The 18,406-nt window shown below is 42.8% G+C and overlaps 4 non-coding genes and 1 pseudogene across 4 annotated transcripts; all 5 read right to left on the bottom strand.

Moving 5' to 3' along the window:
- Positions 1 to 257: 257 nt before the first annotated feature.
- Positions 258 to 376, bottom strand: LOC147266637 (5S ribosomal RNA). The gene has a single exon (XR_015114867.1). It is a non-coding gene; the product is annotated as a 5S ribosomal RNA (ribosomal RNA).
- A 309-nt stretch (positions 377 to 685) lies between these two features.
- Positions 686 to 804, bottom strand: LOC147266636 (5S ribosomal RNA). The gene has a single exon (XR_015114369.1). It is a non-coding gene; the product is annotated as a 5S ribosomal RNA (ribosomal RNA).
- A 311-nt stretch (positions 805 to 1,115) lies between these two features.
- Positions 1,116 to 1,234, bottom strand: LOC147266635 (5S ribosomal RNA). Its single transcript, XR_015114229.1, has one exon. It is a non-coding gene; the product is annotated as a 5S ribosomal RNA (ribosomal RNA).
- A 310-nt stretch (positions 1,235 to 1,544) lies between these two features.
- On the bottom strand, positions 1,545 to 1,653 carry LOC147266634 (5S ribosomal RNA; annotated as a pseudogene).
- Positions 1,654 to 16,776: 15,123 nt separating this feature from the next.
- Positions 16,777 to 16,858, bottom strand: trnas-aga (transfer RNA serine (anticodon AGA)). Its single transcript has one exon. It is a non-coding gene; the product is annotated as a tRNA-Ser (tRNA).
- Positions 16,859 to 18,406: the final 1,548 nt, after the last annotated feature.

Genomic DNA, 18,406 nt, shown 5'->3' with positions numbered 1-18,406 from the left:
TCAGAAAAATGTGAAGCGCAAAAGACTCACGGTCTTTTTACACACCAAATAGTTGTCCTGTCAATACAAAGAAAAGAATGTTGATGTCATCTTGAGAAAAGTACTGCATCTGCAATCTGTCTACTTCAAATTACACACTGCATGACATTCCATTCGAAAGCTGTGGAGGGCGCTTCAAGAAAAGGTGTGTGAGGGAAGCTCGCTCATGCTGGTCCCCAAAGACTCAAAGCTGCCCTTTCCTCACAAAGAAACAAAAAAGCTTACAGCACCTGGTATTCCCAGGCGGTCTTCCATCCAAGTACTAACCAGGCCCGACCCTGCTAAGCTTCCAAGATCAGACGAGATCGGGCGTGTTCAGAGTGGTATGGCCGTAAGCCCTTGACTCTGACACACATGGGCTCTATATCCAATTCACACACTTTACAACCTCAGAAAAAAAGTGATTCGCAACAGCCTCAGGGTCTTTTCACACGCCAAATAGGTGTCCTGTCAATAAAAGAAAAGAATGTTGATGTCATCGAGAGAAAAGTACTGCATCTGCCATCTGTCTACTTCAAATTACACACTGCATGACATTCCATTCCAAAGCTGTGGAGGGCGCTTCAAGAAAAGGTGTGTGAGGGAAGCTCGCTCATGCTGGTCCCCAAACACTCAAAGCTGCCCTTTCCTCACAAAGAAACAAAAAAGCTTACAGCACCTGGTATTCCCAGGCGGTCTCCCATCCAAGTACTAACCAGGCCCGACCCTGCTTAGCTTCCGAGATCAGACGAGATCGGGCGTGTTCAGAGTGGTATGGCCGTAAGCCCTTGACTCTTACACACATGGGCTCTATATCCATTTCACTCACTTTACAACCTCAAAAAAAATGTGATGTGCAACAGCCTCACGGTCTTTTTACACACCAAATAGTTGTCCTGTCAATACAAAGAAAAGAATGTTGATGTCATCTAGAGAAAAGTACTGCATCTGCCATCTGTCTACTTCAAATTACACACTGCATGACATTCCATTCCAAAGCTGTGGAGGGCGCTTCAAGAAAAGGTGTGTGAGGGAAGCTCGCTCATGCTGGTCCCCAAACACTCAAAGCTGCCCTTTCCTCACAATGAAACAAAAAAAGCTTACAGCACCTGGTATTCCCAGGCGGTCTCCCATCCAAGTACTAACCAGGCCCGACCCTGCTAAGCTTCCGAGATCAGACGAGATCGGGCGTGTTAAGAGTGGTATGGCCGTAAGCCCTTGACTCTGACACACATGGGCTCTATATCCATTTCACTCACTTTACAACCTCAGAAAAAAAGTGACGTGCAAATGCCTCACGGTTTTTTCAAACGTCAAATAGGTGTCCTGTCAATACAACGAAAAGAATGTTAATGTCATCGAGAGAAAACTACTGCATCTGCCATCTGTCTACTTCAAATTACACGCTGCATGATATTCAATTTCAAAGCTGCGAAAGGCGCTTCAAGAAAAGGTGTGTGAGGGAAGCTCGCTCATGCTGGTCCCCAAAGACTCAAGGCTGCCCTTTCCTCACAATGAAACAAAAAAGCTTACAGCACCTGGTATTCCCAGGCGGTCTCCCATCAAAGTACTTACCAGGCCCGACCCTGCTTAGCTTCCGAGATCCGGCGTGTTCAGAGTGGCAAGGCCGTAAGCCCTTGACTCTGACACACATGGGCTCTATATCCATTTCACTCACTTTACAACCTCAGAAAAAACGTGATGCGCAACAGCCTCAGGGACTTTTCACACGCCAAATAGGTGTCCTGTCAATATAAAGAAAAGAATGTTGATGTCATCTAGAGAAAAGTACTGCATCTGCCATCTGTCGACTGTCGACTTCAAATTACACGCTGCATGACATTCCTTTCCAAAGCTGCGGAAAGGCGCTTCAAGAAGAAGTGCGTGAGGGAAGGTCGCTCATGCTGGTCCCCAAAGACTCAAAGCTGCCCTTTCCTCAAGCTGAAGTTAAAAGAATTGCAAATTAATCCTTCACAGGTACTTGTTCACAGAGATGGATGAAATAAAAATTGAATATATTCTAGTATTATAAAAATACAATGAACAAAATTATTAACAATGAGTAAGAGGATTTTCAAAACAAAACAAACAGTGTCTTTCTTGGTTCTGAACTTTCGTTTCACTGAAAATAAAAATCTTTTTTAATTAGATAGTTTCACATAAAATACCCTCAAGTCATCCTTTACACCTCAATTGTAAGGAAAAAAAGTTTCCTCTTCAAAAGATAACCCTTTTGTTTTTATTAAATATACATCATATTTAATCCCTTTCAGAATCCTTAAGTTACCTTCTAAAACGGTATTCTTTAATTTACAACAACTAAAACTCAATATTTTACCTGTGGGCACACACACATTCATATGAAACACCTTAAATTAAATTTTTACCTGTTTCAGGCCTGTTTATTGAAGCTCGTGTGCGGTCGGGGCTTCACAACTGTAACGGCCGCTTCACTCGCAGCTGAGCACACAATAAAAGCAAGTGCATGTGTATGTTAGTCCTCACAAATCCAGGGTTTTATTAGAAGGGGGAGAACGGGAATGGAGGATGAGAGTCTGAATGGTAATGGCAATGGCGGTGGAAGTCACAATCCAAACACTCACACGCAATGGCGGGACAGCGAAAGTCACGAAGAAGAAAACACAGCAGGACAGGGCACAGCAGAACAGCAGAGCCATCGGATGGAAACCCGTCTCTCTCTCTCCAATGTCCGTCTCCTTCAAGCATATTATCTTAATTTAGCCACAATTATCAAACATTATCTCGTGTCGAATTCGCATTACCTTTACTTTCGCTCCAAAAATATTACAACGCTAAAGCTACGATCTGCTGGCACATTAGCACGGAATGCTATCCCTAGCTAGCACGTCGCAAACCATGTACACATCCAGTCTCTTTTCACTATAACAGTTAGATAAAGCGCAAATACAGGCATAAATATTCACCTCTCGAAGGTCACACAGAAGTTTACGTCAGGACCACCAGTCGTCGACCTCCAAAATAAACTTAAATGCTCTCCACACAAACGATGCCTCCCCTCTTAACTCTCTGATCATTGCCTCTGTTTCTCTCCCCATGCGCGCTAACTACTCACCTCACAAACCTGCGCCACTAGTCCCACCCCTTACACAGTAACTTTCCTCTCATTGGCTTTTGCGGTCTTAATACACCCAAAGATAAGACAGGAATGAAATGATTGACAGGTAACAATTGAGGTTACATATAAACACGGCTTCTTCCCCTCTCCTTATTCTCAGATCACTGATCTTTTACAGACTCAGAGAACTTAAAGACCTTTATATGAATTTATTTTTTAACTGTAAATAGTTTTACTTTTTAAATGTTACATATTATATTTATGCTTTTAACCTGCTCACATTATAACCAATTTTAAAGATCATGAACTCTATTTATTTTTGAACTTTTTAACACATCTTTTTATGCTTTTTATGCGATGTAATTTATTTGATTTTTGTACAGGGCTACGTGTTGTATGATAACAAGAGTGTATATTGTTTACAATGTGTTACAGTCAATGGGTGGCACAGTGGTACCGTGGTTAACAGTGTCGCCTCAAAGCAAGTTCAAGTCCTGGCTCGAGCACAGGTTCTTTCTGTGTGGTGTGTGCATGTTCTCTCCGTGCCTGCGTGGGTATTCTGTCTGCAATGGACTGGCTACCTGTCCAGGGTGAAACCTGCCTCTCACCTGAAAGCCACTGGGAAAGGCTCCAGCCTCCCCCTGCAACCCTTAACAGAAATAAGCTGGGATGCATGGAAGTATAGAAAGCGGATACAATGAAGCGCATACAAATTTTTCGAATGCACGAAAAAGTCTCACCTTTTGTTTTTTTCATATTGGTTAGTTTGGAAGCATGGAATTTCTGACAAAGCCTCAGTTTGTATTGTTTATTCACTGATTTTTCTGACAATTTACAAACAAAGCTTTCAAAACTGAGAGGACAAGCAGTGGTGTTTAAGATCAACACCCAACATGGGGCTTGAACCAACAACCCTGAGACTAAGAGTCTCATGCTCAACTGACTGAGCTAATCAGGTTACGTCAGTGTAAGTCCCATAGCATGAAGCGGTCAGAGTGAGAGACTCACAGTCCTGTGAGTGATCACCCACCCATCTATCCATCCATCCATCCATCCATCCGTCCATCCATCCATCCATTTTTCCGCTTATCCTGTTAAGGGTCACAGGGTGGGGCTGGAGCCTATCCCAGAGGGGACATTACCTTGGACAGGTCAGTGGTCCGTCGCAGTCCACCGCAGCCAACAAATATTGACAGACAACCATTCACACTCACAGCCATACCTACGGTCAATGTAGAGTTGCATTTCCATTTGCATGTCTTTGGACTGTGGAAGGAAGCTGGAGTACCTGGAGAGAACCAGCACAGGGAAAACATGCAGACACTCTCAGGATTTATTCCAATGAAGCGCCTAAAAAAGGAGTGTTGGAACTCACTCAGATGAATGAGACATTATAAGCCATCAAATATATACATGTAGATATAGTGTTGGAGATCCAAAAAAACAGGGAGAAAAGAGAAGAGAAGAAGAAGAAGAAAAAAACAGCTTCTTTGACCAGATAACATAGTTGTCTATTTCAATGTTTGAGGTCTGAAAAAATAACTGATTAACTGTGAAATGTGATGGACAGGCAAGTACTTACTAGGATCAGGGCAGCTGGAAAATAGGCTCCTGCATCTGTAGGCAATATCAGAGACAAAGAAAAATCAACACAAATGAGCAGGCACTTGAACGATGCTAAAACCACTCTTTTTTAAACAAATACAACCACAGCTTCTGCTCTATGGCCTTAACTACACCGTAATCATGCCATCAGACAGACTCATGCCAGAGCAGTAGCCTAGCACAAGATGGAGGAACGTAATTGCATGTAAACACAGTCAGTGTGCACTCATCTTAATATGAACCGACTTAACTGTTGTGTGACACGTATATTGTGTGTACTGTAAAATGGTTCAGACTATCAGAAAGCTTCATGAATTCACAGGCAAAATACAGATGTCGCACACATTAATTTGTGGAGGCTCGAGATGTAAAAAGTAAAGTCAACTCTCTGTGTTTTTTGGATTAATTTGCAAGCATTTTCAACATTTTGGCTAGCTGCTAAATCTGGCTAGCATGATGTGCACCGAGTGTAATTATCAATGCAAATGTGGCAGGATGAGAGGTCCCATCCTAGCAGTGAGACTGGTTGGTGATGCCTGACTTGGCTTGTAGCATCATTAGCCAACCAGTGTGAGGCGCTGCTCTATAAATAGGGGCAGCATCTACCTGGTCAATCTCTTGCTCTTGGGGTCCGCGGTCCTCCCACTTCCTGGTCATCTCGCTTCCACCTCTGATCGCCTCACGTCTGCCTTCTCGCCACCGTCTTTGCTGGTATGTAGCAGTAGCTCCCTGTAGCTCGTGTTGCATTCTGATCATGCACGTTTTTCATATTCACGTGTTTAATTGTAGGCGTCCGGCTTTTGGGACACGGTCCCTTAATCGCCGCTAGTGGGGAAACCACCCCCCCCCCCATCTGACGTGCAGAGGCTGTTTGCCACAGCATACTAGCAGTGAAACCCTTTGCTCTGCATGCGTGCGATCTACACCTGATTGGCACAGCTGGTGAGCCGTGACACTGAGGAACAACTAGCTGCTGCTTTGCTACCGGGCGCTGTCTTGCCAGACTATCTTGCTTTGCTAGATGCTCCTGCTTTGCTCTGGCTGCTGTTTGCTACAGACTACCCTGCTTTGCTCTGGCTGCTGTTTTGTTACAGACTACCCTGCTTTGCTCTGGCTGCTGTTTTGCTACAGACTGTCCTGCTTTGTTACAGGCTCCTGCTCTATTAGCCTGCTCTGCTACTAGCCTGTTCTGCGACCTACTGGCCATCTACACATGTTTTGCTTGTTTGTTTGTTCACTGGAGTGCTCTGCTTCTGTGTTAACGAATTGGAATCCGCTGTGTGTTGAACTGGAGGTTGTTTCAGTAATTCACCTTGTTTAACCAGGGTCTGCCAGATCCTGATGTCCACCGTGTGGCGCCACTGAACTGTACTTCATGGTGCTCTGAAGGTTTGGATCTGCATAGTTTCCCATTCCTCCGCTTGGGCTTCAGGGTGTAGCAAGCTGCTGGACGGCTATCTGTTAGCTCCCTGGTCTAGCAATGGAGAAATGAACTCGTTTCTGGTTATTTTGGGTTGTATTATTTTTCCTTGCTAATTTGTGTTTAATAATTAAATCTTGTTTCTCGAATTAATTTTTAAATTGTGGTTTGGTTCTGGTTTTTGTTTGTTTTTTTTAGTTTTGGTGTTAAATTATAATTCTTGTCATTTCGTTTCAGGTACTGGAAGCTCACGGTCCTGGCGGCGCTTTGCCTCGTGTGCTGTGCACCCCTGTTTTGCTTTAATCATGTGTGTTTTTAAATGTGATGTCCCAATTGATCAGGGTGTCTTCTGCCTTGGGATCCCTCACCCCCACTGGTAAGCTCCAGACTTGTTTAGATTCATTCTTGTTCTCTTTTTAATCTGCTGGCCTGTTTACAATAAAATATTTTTGTCATGGAACCACATCTCCTGCCAATTAGTAAATGAACCTGTGAGTGCCTTTTGGTCGGTACGTTAACTATTTCCTTGGGCAAAATTCCCAAGGTGGCGTTGTCCGGCTTTGGTCACTATTATATTTTAATAAGTGCACCCCCCACTCGTGTGTGTCGCCACACAAACTGGAAACTTCACTTAGCCTCCACTGGCCTACAGACTTTGCGCCAGTGTCTACAATAAATGCAATCGCTACTCACCAAATGACTGTGATTGAGATGGATGACGAAAACCAAGGCTCTGACCTCACGTGCAGATCAGGAGATTCTCCTTGCGTCCATAATGCAAAGATACTGCATGATACTGTTTGATTTACAGTGAAGTACTGTATTTTAGCATTACAGCATAGTTCTGTTACAGTCATGGGGTGTAATTTAACAGATTCCTATTAGAATTAACGGCAAAGTACTGTAGTTTTATAAACGGTGATACTATTGAAATCTTGTAGTAAATTTACAGCAGTTGCTTGCAGTGTACAAGTCCCACCGCTTTCATAAAATTCATCACTGGATTCAGGACGACCCCTGCTACTCGGCCCCGGTGGGCAGGAGGAGGCTCAGGCCCAAACAACGCTGACTGCAGCTTTAATTTAATCCTAGGTTTATGGAATACTCTGATAAATCAGTGGTATTTCATGATTTTCATACGAATAAGTTAAGAACAAAATGCCAGTTCATGGTTAACTTAAAATTTACATAATAATTATATTTACATATAAGTATTTGTTATGAAGAAGATATTAAAATGTATAAAATTTGTTTAAAATTAGTAACTTTCAAAAAAACATCATTTCATGGGGTGTGAATGTCTTTCAAAAATGTTAAAGTAATTCTATTACGTTAGGTTACGTGCGTGAGTTCATGACCTTTAGTGTTTACACTTCCGGGAGAAACGAGCGCGAGGAAGGAGCATCGTGTGAATGGCGTAACGTTATCGGAGTTTGGAGACTGTGTGTCGTCGGAGAGGAGTTTTTATCGGTAACGGACTGTGAACTGTAATTGACCGACGTGATCGGAGTGCGTGAGTCGGATTCTCCGCCACCGATTGTGTTTTGAGCACCAGGCAAGTCCAGTTACAGAAGCTAGCGGGAGCTAGGCTAACGCTGTCCACGCTGAAGGGAGACGACGCTGCACGGACGGGACAGGAGCTTCGGATAGTCGCCTCGGGAGAGAGTCGTTAACGGAAGACGCGTCACTGCTGCCGACGGAGTCGGAGGACGGGTCGTGGTTGCCGACGGAGCCGGAGGATGTGCCGCTGCTGCCGAGTCACGGAGGTCTGTTGCTGCGGGCTGCTGCGAGCGGGACGGTTGCTGCCACAACGAGCGAGGGATTCATCGGCTGCGGTCCGGTATTGTTGACGTCACCGACACACGGGGGGATCTGGTAAAGGTTTCCATCATGAGCTCCAACTAAAGCGCGCCAACGAAAGTAAACATGAGTGCACTCGAAATAAAATTAGACAGTTGAAGGAAACACAAACAATATACCCCAGGGTTCTTCTTTTTATTTTCTATAGTCTTGTTTGTTCAAGGTTTGAATGTGTTTTTCTGCAAGCTTTTAATACATTTTCTAAACTGAAATCTTGTGTTGTTTCATTGAATTTGTGTGTTGTTACTGAAGCTTTACAGCAGAGTTTAAAGGTCAAGTGTACTCCCCATAGCCTCCATTTGAATATTTAAGAGTGAGAATCATACATTGCCCTAGATTGATATTAATATTCCAGATAGGACTTTTACCATACAAGATATTTGAAATGAGTTAAAGTGTTCCCTGTAAGCCTAAGGTGGGTTTTAATATTGGAGCCGGTGGTAAAAGGGTTACATTTGGAAATCTAAACCCCTGCTACCATGAGCACACATGGAAATAAAGACTCAACTGACCGCTCGGTCTACTTCAGCTAGCACACTGAACAATACTGTTGTTTACTTGCTAGCTGATAAGTGAGCAGCTGATGTTTGCAATAACATTGAAATAAACTCAAAATAGAGTCAATAGCTCAAATCCTATCACCACCAAAGGAGCCACGTCTTTAACACTTCAATCTCATAGCGACTCCTCAGGATTTCTTCTTCTCTCCATTGCATTTTGTAGGAGGCTCCTGCCGGTCCACACTGCCTTCCCCCTAACAGATTCAGCTACTGAGACTAAAGTTCGTTAGTAAGCTCAATGCATGAAAGTGACTTACTATTTGTTGAAAACTAAATAGGCGTGAAGCTGCAACCTCACATGAACACTCGAAGTCTAGATTTCAGCTGCATGTGAAGAAATCAGCATAAAATCCTTGTGTTGGTGTTTAAACCTGGACTACCAGAACCAGGCTAAGAGGTGTTTGTCTGTTAGCTGTGAAGCAAACTGAAACATGAAGGCTTTGAGGCTTTGTTCTCAACACAAAGAAAGATTCAATGCTCAAACTGCCAACTCTGTAAAAAAAAAAACATTTTTACAAATCTCAGTTTATTTCTTCATGAAGATCTTAATGAGGCAATCAGCACCAGAGCACTAAAGTTAAAATTAGTAACACCGTCACTAACGATGGATTTATTTGACCCAATGTAGTTTTCCTGATCAAATATAGTTTTCATCAAAATATATTATTTTTTTTTATAATTATTTCCCAATATGCAACGTCACATAAATGAAAAAATGGAGGACCCTATAAAATGACCTGACGTCAGTGTTCAAGGGTGAAGTCATTTTTGGAATGAAGAAGAGTTCATCCAGCTTTTTTTGCCTCGTGTCTCTGAACCAGCTCATTTGTTGTGTCCACGCCGTTCCGTGTTTAACATGTTTTATGTAACATGAATAACATATTAATATACAAATATATACATGACAAATTATATATAGACACAGATAAACATCAATAACCAGTGAGAGAAGTCATGTGATTCTCCGACCTCTCTAAGCTGCATCGCAGTGCTGGAGGAGTGCTGACATCATCATTTATGGTTCCTTGCTGGATGAAGGCCTAAACTATGGAGTGAAATCTACTGCCTTGAACTCACTCTTCATTTCTGCTCAGGCTTTTCCTGCCAGCAAGGCAGTGGCAAGAAAAGCAGTCAGCTGATGTCCACAGCTCAACATGAGAAGGACACATTTCTTTTGAAGAAAAAACATTTCAAGGAGTTTTTCCTGCCAATACAGGACAACACCCACTCACAAACCAGTGCTGGACAAGTTCCTTCAAAGCTGTAATGCCTTATTTCTTACTTGTTACTGTCATTTTAAAATAATTGGTTCCATTACGATTGTGTCTTCCAGCGCTTGGTGACTGTACAGGAGGTCTGTGGACCGCAGGGCCACAACAAGCCCATTTCCTCAACTCTCCATTTAGTACAGAGGTCCCCAAGTATGGACCAGTGAGGATAAATGTGATCGTGGAGAAGTCCTTTTGTTCTTCAACTGGTCCAACTTGATGGTGAGTCTCCTTTTATCAAGGATTACTGAATGCTTGTGTTATTTATGGCATTGTTAACACTTTATAAACCCTTCATTCAGAGCTGTAAAGAACCTTTAACCTCATATCCCAGACATCAAAGTGGGCCACTAACTGGTGAGATGAAGCTATGCTATGCTGCTACATTCTGAAGAGGTAAAGTCGCAGGTTCTGAGAGTGATGGCTAACCTGGATGTGTTCATCTCCTACTTTAATATCAGCGTCCCAACTTGGAGCTCTGACCACCTCCAGCTTTTTGTTCCTGTTTCTGCTTCAGTCAACAGGGAACTCAAACCTGCAATAGAATCATCAACAACAATGGAATAGAAAACAGAGGAAGACAAAATATCATAAACTTACAAAGCTGAGAAATGTTCATGAAGAATAAATGCACACATTATGATTGAGGCCAGAAAGTAAAACTCCACACCAAATGTATTTTGACATGTAGGGATAATGAACTTGAATGTGTTGAAATAGCAGATAAATGAATCCACTATCACACAGCAAGATGATGACCCACTACCACAAGATGGCGTCACAGATCCTGATGCTCTGAGCAGGAAACACCGAGCAAAACATGACTAAAAAGCTCCTGTTGTTCCCTCCATGAAAAACTGTGGCACTGATGAGAAGAAGGATCCCAGCATCCTCTGAGGATCCATCGCCGCACCATTCGGTAGAAGGATGATAGAGTCGGCACCAGGAGAAACCCTTGTGTCTCCGATGCAGGGAAGATGGAGCACTGAAGAGGCCACATTGTGGCGTCCTAAAGAGGACATTTGGTGGAGCCTGAGACAGCAAACATCATGCCGCCCTTCATCAGAAGAACCACAGCACCAGAAGAAAGAATCCTGGCAGTGACGACAGGGAGGATCAGGGTGTCCTCCTCACCACCACCTTTAAACCTTCAAATGAACTTTCAAAAGCTTCAGAGTGGTGAATGATTTTTTTAAACCTTTTTTTTTTTGTTTTTCCTTTCATTCTCATTTGTGCGATTGTCTGATTCATTAGAAATAAACACTGTCTGCTGGGTTTAAGTTGACTGTGATTCTCTTTTTGCATGCAAGTTGAAAGTTATGTTAATAAAAACCACAAGTATTTGAAGACCAAAGGAAGAACCCCCAAGGTCAGGACCCTGAGATCAAAGTGAGCGCTCTGATCTCAGAGGTTTGGGATATTTCACATCCCATGGCCCTTCAAATAAGAGCCCTGTGTCACTGTCTACAAGTTGTAAACCGTATTTGTTTGTGAAAATTAAAACCAGACGACCACTGTGGTCCTTTTTACACGGTAAGTAAAGCCCAGATGCCATGGTGGACCTGTTAGCACCCTGGACTTTGAATCCAGTGACCTGAGTCCAAGTCTCAGTTCCAGCAGGTTTCCTGCAGCCTTCAGAAGAGCTGCTATGTTTCTCTGTAGTTAACTAAGTGATGCTCTCAGCAGGTTGAGGGCACCACCAACAAGTGAGGTTATGAACCTCTGACTTGTAGGAAGAAGGTCGGAGATCTCCAACAGGATCCTTCTTTCCTCTGTCCTCCTTGGATCTCATGGATCATCACAGTCAAGTAAGTAAGCAGTAATTAACTGATAAATTAAGGAAGGCCTGGCCAGTCTTTGCTCACAGGTCATACGATGTAGTTAGAAGGTCCTGAATTAATCTGGAGTTCCATGATTTCCTTGTGGTTCATGTTCCTTTTGGCAATGTAGTCTGGAACAAGAGCAAGATGAACCTCCAAATATCAACAGTTTGGATTGCAGGTGATGTCAAGTTGTATTTTGAGGAAACTCCTCCTTGTGTTTGGTTCCATGGTGAAATGGTGAGCACTCTGGACTCTGAATCAGTGGTCAGAGTTCAAGTCTCAGGGGGACCTTCCTGTCTGGAATGTGTCCCATGGAACAAACTGATAAAGAGATATTATGAGGTTCTAATGTTCTGGTTCATTTCTTGTCCTTTAGAAAAATTAAATTAATTTCTTACTGCCATGAACACAGACTGTGTGTTTAATGTTAACAATAAATGCAACAACTCAGGAGCCAGTAGCTCCAGTGGAAAAATTCTACTTTGTCAATGAATTAATTCATTTCATATTGCAGTCTGCAACTATAAGTTTCTGTCAGGATGGCCGAGCGGTCTAAGGCGCTGCGTTCAGGTCGCAGTCTCTCCTGGAGGCGTGGGTTCAAATCCCTCTTTTAACAAAGGATGTTTTCTCCACATTCCTATGCATCCACAATGGAAACTTCCAAACCAAGTTGAAGCTGCTCTCCACTGATGGGAGTGAGTGGTCGTCTGCCAAAGTTGGTTGAACTGGCAGCAGAGGAGGCAAACGAGTTTCCCTGTGACGTTCCAACATTGGCCTGGTTTCCTCCAACATGGAGCAGCCACCAAAATCTAACTTCAGATGTTGGATCAAAGTCTACTGAAGAAATGCATTTTCTTTCAATTCACATTTTGTCCATTAACTTCATAATCAGAGTCACCATCTCATCACATGACTAAAGTTTGGGTTCTGTATTGGTGGTAAAATATCCTTCCATGCCCCTCACTAGTTTGCACACAGAAAAGCATATTTTACTGGTTTCAAATCGCTTAGCGTGTTCTCTCACTTAAACCAGCTGTGGCAGCTTTCATTGTGTGATTGATTTTAAAATATAAAGATGGAACAGAACCATTGCAATAAGATGTCAGGACATTTGAAGGAATGTAAATCTCCTGTTGAAATGTTGCAGTGTGCAGCTGAGGCTCTCTGGCAGTGGCACAAGGAGCCACAATGGCAGAACCTGGACCCTCCTGGAGGAGAACCACAGGTGAGGGCCTTCTTGGCTCCAGATTGATGGAAATCAAGTGTCTGAGGCTGTCAGCAGCCATGAAGTTGATCTGGTTGGGCACTGGTATTTTTTCTTTCTGCAGCTCAGGAGTGATTCAGGAGAAGAGTTTCAGAACAGCCAAGGTTGGGGACTGAAATTTTCAAATTTCCCCTGGAACCAGACAACCTTGGGAGGTAAAACCTCACATCATAGCCACTCAGATGCAGCAGCAGAAAGAAGCTGTCATCTACCCTGACAGTCAGAGCATCAAGTCAAGAAAACATCAACCATCTTGGAGTTCCAAACCTTCACCTGTCAGATTCAGCTACTTCTTATTGTGGGACTTTTAATTTGAACACAATGGAATTTGGACAAGGAGTTTTCCTTCAAGTCCAAACATCATCGTCCAGCCTCCAACCAGAGGTCCATCAGTTATCATGGGAGCCACATGTGGAGTCTGGATTCTTTTCTAGAATGTGACGGCAATGACAGTCCTGCCAAGTGACATCACTGACATGAATGGATGACTTCAGTCACATGACAGGATGACTTCAGTCACATGACTAGATGACTTCAGTCACATGACTGGATGACTTCAGTCACATGACTGGATGACAGTGTAGATTCCAATGTAGAGGTTGGGGAAATAGTCTCTGAGAATCCAGCTTGAACCAACGCCCTCCTTGTTCTTCAAAAACCCAAACAGCAACCATCAGTCTCCCTCCAATCCTGTACTTGGGTTCAATGTTGCTGTTCCATTTAGCAGCAGTAGGTGTCGCTGTGATACCAGGTTCAGTTCAAGAGTCCCAACTCCAGCTCATGTTGGTGACCTCAGTGGCAGGGTAAAATGGCGCTTCAGTGGATCATGTGGATCAACTCATGTCTGTCCTCACTGCTCCACAGGTCTGTCAAATGTTCTGTAAAATAGTTTGACCCAGCAGAGATGCTAGATTAGGAGTTGATGGGAGTTGTTGCAGATACCAGTGTCCAAAGTCCAGCTTGAACCTAGTTTGTGCACTTATTTGTCAAGCTAGCAGAGATTCTTTTCACTGCCAAGCTAAAGTGACTTCTGTCAACAAAGGTAAACATACAAAAGGATATTTCTACTGTCAGTTCAAGATTTTTATCAAACTCCTTTTTCATAGCTTCAACCTTCCTCTTGTGTTAGCTTTCTGTTCCCATCTCTGATGTTAAACAGGTCGGTTTTGACCCACGTCTTCAATCAGCTGTAAAATAAACTAAAAACAATTTTCTATCATCCAAGTTGTTTCACATCTCTTGGTTTCCTTGTTAGGCTTCCTTATCCATGGAAATATTGATTTGAATATTTTGTTATGGGCCTCTGGACCTTTTTTTAGTCAGTAAACCCTCGATTTCAGTTTAAAAAATTATCAAATGAACCTCAAGAAAATCATAGAAATATACAAAATGTTGTTGTGTTTCCTGACCATTACTGAGGGGTGTTAGAACACATCTCTGACATGGATTGGTTTGATTTATTCTTCATTTTAATATTATAAACTATTGTAACATCCATGGTGTTATGGGTCAATTTCGACCCACATATATTTACTTCAACAAAAAGGGAAAGAAGTCTTTTTTTCAGCAACAGAACTTTAATACAAACACAAAATGAAAAGCAGAAAAAGCCAGAACCCAAAATTTTGATTTGCAAGGTAAAAAAAAACAACAACAAGTCAAGCAAATCAAACCAACAGAAACCAACTACTGGTTCACAACAAGGAAAAAACAAAAACAGAGGAAAAGTCTCTGTGTGCAAGAACATGCATGTGTATGTGTGTGTGTTTAGATGCGTGTGTGTCAAAAACTGACACTTTTTTTTGACAACATGAGCCAACAGTGGTGGTGTCTGTCAAAGAGGTGGAGCTCTGTCCTTCACCTGCAAGATTTCAGCAGGCAGCTCAGGTCCAGTTTTCTTCACTGTGCCACCATGATAAGTTTCCTCCTGAGAAGTTCTTGTCCAAGGTCATAGCTGGTAAAAGAATTGTCACAGTGATACTGGGACCCTGCAGTCCAGTCGTCATATCCAGGACCACACTGGACATGGCCGTCTTTGTTTGTTTTGTTGTTGTGCAATGTGAGAGAACGTGACAGACCATTTTATACCAAAGACAGGCTGTGTGTGTGTGTGTGTGTGTGTGTGTGTGTGTGTGTGTAACCATGTTAAATTCTTTAAAATAAATATGTTTCAACCTGCTATTATTTGTATGCTGTATGATTTCTGCAACCCAAGACTAATTAAGGTGGACATACTGCAACCTAAAGTATGGTAATGAGGAGAATGATGAAAAATCCACAAGGTGATCAGAAAATAATAAATGTATTCAGGAACAAAAAACCATCTCTGAACATGTGTGACTGAAATATGTCAGTGGGACTGGCAGAATCTGGCTTTACCACAAAGTGTCTCATCAAGAGATCTGTCACATGTGTCTGCTGTGGAGGGTCAATCTGTCCATCCACATTCAGATCATTGATGCAACGACTCTGTTATGATCAAACTATTCAGGATGAAACAGACCAATGTTGACATGAAGCAGCAACTCAGCAGCTGATCAACAGAGTCCTTAGCACCAGTAGAGCCTGTTCATCGTCCCTGGGTGGGCTCGAACCACCAGCCTCTCTGTTAACAGCCGAGCGCGCTGACCGATTGAGCCACAGAGACTCTGAGTCTCCTGCTTTTCATGAAGAGTTTTCAGGCTAAATGTCAGAGTGTGAGGTCCACACTGCACATTTGAGGGAACATGAAGGACAGATGAGAGTCTGACTGTCATGGTGAAAGCCTTCAGCACTAGAACTGAAACAACCCCCACAATCTTAACCCCCCCAGACCAAACATCATCGTCCAGCCTCCAACCAGAGGTCCATCAGTTATCATGGGAGCCACGTGTGGAGTCTGGATTCTTTTCTAGAATGAGACAACAATGACAGTCCTGCCAAGTGACATCACTGACATGAATGGATGACTTCAGTGCATCCAATTACCAAGTGCACTGCAGCAGTCCTTGTTGCTGTCTGCTGTTGTGTCACAGCAAAGTAAGGAAACAGCCTGACGGTCCTCAGGAGGAAATTCAACAACCTCCAAAGATGGAGGTGAACCTAGACCTGCTCATGTTTGCTGTCCTTGATGAACTTGGGCGGTACTCTGGTGCTGGGATGAGGTCATTGAGATGATCTGGGATCAGTCCTGATGTCAAATGGACAAAATGTGTCAACATGAAATGAAATTGGAAACCTATTTGAAGCCTTATTTTGTGTTTGATGGACATTTTTTAAATCTCTAATGACTTGTTTTAACTGAACCTACTGGATCCTGTGGTGCCTGATGAGGAGACAACTTGTGTACAAAGTTGAAGACGAGGGTTTTTGGAGGGGAGGTGATTTTTTTTTCAGTGTTGTAAATCAAAATAACTACAACTACATGATAGAATTTTCTCAAAATGTCCTCAGATGGATTCCAAACCAAATCAGCTGTCACAAGGGAAAGTCTGCATGTAACACACACACACACACACACACACACACACACACACACACACACACACACACACACACACACACACACACGCACGCACGCACCAACTGACATTCCCAGGGACTAAACCAAACCAATTCCTACTTAACCCTAAGCTCCACCTCAGTTCCAGATGAAACTGGTTGAACATGGAACCGTCCCACTTGGAACATTTCCTTCACCTTCACCACCACTGGAGTATCAACAAAGATTTTGGTCAACACCAGAATGGTTGAGACAAGACAACATGCGACCAATTCTCTCTCTCTCCCTCATCATCAGCTGCTACAGCCCTTGAAAGAAAACCTATGACACATGGACCTACAGGAGGAGCAGATGTTGTTTCCTCTGGAACAGCAGTTTAACGTTGTTGGCAGGACTCGAACCTGCGCGGGGAGACCCCAATGGATTTCTAGTCCGCCACCTTAACCACTCGGCCACAACAACTACACTCCCATGAACATGAGTAGAGGATTGATATTCAACAATTAATCTTCATTGAAGCACAGTCGATTTTTTTAATCTTCTCATAAACACAAACTATTTGTGTGTGTGTGTGTGTGTGTGTGTGTGTGTGTGTGTGTGTGTGTGTGTGTATGTTGTTTACCAGCAAGCTGAAAACTGTTGTGGTATTTGACAATTCTATTGTTTCTGAATGAAAATCATGTGAAGGAGAATCATGGAGACATCCTAAAAATGGCTGAGGTCTGCTGAGCTGCAGCAGGTCTGAGCTGCTTTTGATGCTCAGATGATGAGGAGGCAGTGAATGTTGGGTTTGGTGGAGCTGAAAAAATGCTGCAGGTGTTGAGAGGTCTGCTGGTGTCCAGGACTTCCTCTCCAGGTCTCAGCTTCTCCCTGCAGTTCCCACAAACACCACAACAGTCCTGGAACCCCTGCAGATGGTGGAGGACCATGATGACCCGATGCACCATCAGGCCATCAAAAACCAGTCCTGATGATCAAAAAGGTCCCTCCACTCATTCAGGGTCAACTCTAGAAGAAGCTTTTGTAACAGATGAGCAAACACTCTCAAATAGAAATCATGATTTAAACACAATGTTGATTTTTACAATTTCCTTCAATGTTTTAAAAACCATTAAAGTGGACAGAAGCCCAGATGGTCCAAACCTGTTTCCTGTCTCCTGCCATTGTGGAGAGCCTCTGTTCTGTCCTGCTGCTGTCCAGTAGTCTCTACTGAGCTCCTCTGCTGGTTCCACCTTGAAGAGGGTCTGAGCTAAAATTGAATCTTGGGGAACTTCAACCTTTGATCTCAGAGTTTTGTGTTTGATCTTAGAATGGATCACGGCAGCATGAGACAAATTTCTGGTGTGTACCGATGGACACAAACCAAGCTGAAATTTCCCACAATGCAATAGGGCAGTGTTTGGTCAGTTTCTTCTCAATGCTAATGTCTGCTAGCTTAGTCTGCTACTTTGATGGCTCTGACTACAAAAAGGTCCAGACCCCTGGATATGGTGGTTCCTCCCTAAACGTAGATTCTGTCAGCTCATGTTTTGAAATCAACTCACCATGAACACAAGTAGATTTCAATGGACTGCAAATGTGTCTCATTTAATGGTAAACATGTCAAATATAAATTCCATCACCTGAGGAGGTCTGCTGCTGGAATTAAGCTCCAGATATTCACAAGATATTCTAGATCTTTAAAATAACCCTTATCCCAGTGGCTTTCAGGTGTGAGACAGAAGAACATGGATGGATGGAAATATAATATTTAATATATTGCAGGATATTTTCCAATATATTCCACTATATTTACTATATTTTAGGTCTTGTTTCAATGTTATTACATTAAGCTCATCTTAGTAAAACAATGAAGTTACCTGAACTAAATTCTTGAAAAAAATGACTGTCACTGACTGAAATAAATCAAATCTACTTCAAAGTTCCTTCTGTTGTCATAAGTCAGCCATTTTAAGTGTACTTGTAGTTCCAGAGCATTCCAAGTGGAGATGATATGAATCATTTTGTTCG

Source organism: Aulostomus chinensis, chromosome 4, assembly GCF_037954235.1.
Source record: "Aulostomus chinensis isolate RoL2024-O1b breed Wild chromosome 4, RoL_Achi_v1.0, whole genome shotgun sequence".
Lineage (NCBI taxonomy): Eukaryota > Metazoa > Chordata > Actinopteri > Syngnathiformes > Aulostomidae > Aulostomus > Aulostomus chinensis.
The sequence above is the reverse complement of the archived record's forward strand: the minus strand, read 5'-3'. Positions and strand labels throughout refer to the sequence as shown.